Source organism: Cynara cardunculus (assembly GCF_001531365.2).
Source record: "Cynara cardunculus var. scolymus isolate 2C chromosome LG 1, CcrdV1, whole genome shotgun sequence".
Taxonomy (NCBI): domain Eukaryota; kingdom Viridiplantae; phylum Streptophyta; class Magnoliopsida; order Asterales; family Asteraceae; genus Cynara; species Cynara cardunculus.
This window is the reverse complement of record NC_037528.1, coordinates 9,479,234-9,482,370: the sequence shown is the minus strand read 5'-3', so window position 1 is coordinate 9,482,370 and position 3,137 is coordinate 9,479,234.

The following is a 3,137-nucleotide window of genomic DNA, read 5'->3' as shown; positions in this document are numbered from 1 at the left end:
GCCGGCGACCTGGTGATGCTTTAATCGCCGGCGACCTGGTTTAGGGTTTAGAGCCGACGATGAGAAGGAGGCGACGAGAAAGGGAACGCACGGAGAGGAGACGGCTTGATTTCTTTTCTAACCCTCAACTGGTACATAACCTCAAATGAACCGGGGTGTTTTGGTCATTTTGCTTTTTCGTACCGCTATAAGCTAATCCAAACACTTTTTACAAAACTCCAGTTTGATACCTCATAAGTTAATAAGCACTTTTACAAAAAAGCATAAGTTGTTTTAAATAAGCAATCCCAAACACCCCCTTAATCTAGACATAGGATTGTGTAGATTAATAGGTTGTAATTTAATGCCTTTCTATTTGCTTTGTAAATCCTGTAAAATTTTTGTGTTGGTCAATTTATATTAAATTCCAGTTTCCGCTTTGTTTTATAAATTTTTGGGGTGTTACAATTTAGCACCATGTTGTCAAGAAACAGTTAAAATAAATCGAAAAAAAAAATGAGATTGGATAGTGGATAGAGACAAATGGTTGATAAAATCAACCCGGTTTAAATCCCGTCATTTACATATATGAATGTGCCCATTACAAGATTTGCATCAGGGTTGTAAACGGAACGAAGCCTGAAATCAACTATTTCAAAAGAATATAAATATGGAAAATAAGCATTTGAATTACCTTCACTGATAAGCACTTTTCTCATAAATACTTTTTTTTGAAGTATATAATATTTATATACGGCAAATAGAACAAATAAACTCACACATCGTCCTCACATTTGGTGAGATTTGAACACTGACCTCCTCGTAAATACTTTGTTACACTATATTATAAAATATTTGACAAAAACTTTTAAAAACCATCTTTTATACATGAAGTATTGTTTATTGGTGCATAATACTTAAAATTCAAGATTACAACTAAATTATACATAAGTACAACTTATTAAGCTCCATATTGGAATTAGTGAAATTAACTGTAGATAAATATATAATCAAACACAAGATAAAATTCTCATTTTAAATATATCTAAATATAATTAGAATAATTATTTAATTTTAACAGAATACTTAGTTATTATCTATATAAAAATTATATTATTAAACCAAAAATAAATTAATTTTTTATTAGACCTACATTAAATTATAATAAAAAATTGAATTAAAGAATTTACAACAAAAAAACGACATTTATTAAATAGTTAATTTAATATTAATATCGATTTTATTTTTTAAATTTTTTATGCTATCTTCAAATTTATATTTCATTCAAAAAAAACATTATCATTTTCTCAAAACCACATAAAATCGTATTATATCGATTGAGACAAAGAATAAAAATAAACATTAAAATGAAGATTTATCTCGCAGCATTGCGCGAGTACCTTACTAGTATATTATAAAACATTTGATATAAACTCTTAAAAACCATTTCTGATGCATCAACTACCGTTTATTTGCATATTACTTAAAATTCAATATTACAAATAAATTGTGCGTCGGTATAACAACTAAACATAAAGAATTATATTATTAAATCGAAAATAAGTTACTTTGTTATAACGTCTAAATTAAATTATAATACAAAAATTGAACTAGACAAATTACACCAAAAACGAGAAATTTTAAAATAGTTATTTTGATATTAATATTGATTATTTTTTTCAATTTTTTAATGAGATTTTCAAAATTATATTTAATTCAAACATAAAAACATTATCGTTTTGTTAAAATCATATTATAACATCGACATAAACAAATAATAAAATGGAATATTAAAAACAATATGTATCTCGCTGCATTTTGTGAGTATCTTTCTAGTTTATTATAAAGATAATAATTAAACATTTTGTTAGAACTCAATGATTATCTTGATTGTATTTTAGGTTTTCTATATTTAAAATAGATGTTTATCTTGTATTTGATTATATTTATCAGCAGTTAGTTATACGAATTTAAAAATGGAGCTTTAATAAGGTTCTGTTTATCAAATTTTTCATTAAGTTATGTATGGATAAATTTGTCTGTCAAGATAAAAATTTATTGTTGTTTACTTTTTAACTGAATCAATCGTCTAAATGACAATAATGACCGATCTACCCCTCAAACATGTTTGAACTATACCGCAGTTCAATCAAACTCAAGCCAAAAATCTATTGTTCATCAAACCAAAAATCTCGAACCGATTTGATCAAAAAAGATGTTTGATGGGGGCCTGTCTTATGGAACCCAGATGACGATTTCCCACAATCTGTTGGATCAAAATAGTAAAGTGGTAAAATCTAATGGAGAAGACGATGGGCTCCAACCAGACATGAAATCTTCGGGGAAGACGATGGGTTGGAGAAGACGATGGGCGCTCAAAATTTGTTGGAGAAGACGATGGGCTCCAACCAGACATGAAATCTATGGGGAAGATGATAGGCTCCAACCTGTTGGAGAAAACGATGGGATCCCAAAATTTGTTGGAGAAGACGATGGGTACCAACCAAACATGAAATCTCTGGGGAAGACGGTGAGACTCGAACCAGACCTAAAATCGCCAGAGAAGACAATGAGACTCCCTCGCGTCGAACAGGAAAACCTCCCCTGAAGTTGGAAACTCTCCCTCTTCTGCATCGATTTAGCGCGCGCTCTCTCTCTCTCTTCTAGGGTTATGAAACGAAAGAGGGGGGGATTGAAGGGAGAGGCGTGGGGTTGAGGAGTATAATTGTCAATATTTTGACTTAATGGGGACAACACATCCCTTTCATACTGTGCGAATAAGCCCATATATTTATCATTAAGCCGTAAGTAAACATTCATATATGGTTGTGCGAATAAGCCAAAACAACCATTAAGCTGATTAAGTCAAAAGTAAACGTCCCCTAAGTTGTAGTTACGTAAAATTATTTGTAATCTTAAATTTTAAGTAATATTTATCAATAAACATTACTTCATGCATAAAAAGTTATTTTTAAGAGTTTTTGTCAAACGATACATTTTGATTATAATGTTTTGTTTTATATTTTGGGTTTATCGATGATTTTATGTGGTTTTGAGGAAATAAATGTTTTATTTTTGAATGAAATATAAATTTGAATATATTATAAAATTTTGAAAAAAATAAGCGATATTTGTATAATATTAACTATCTAAAAGTT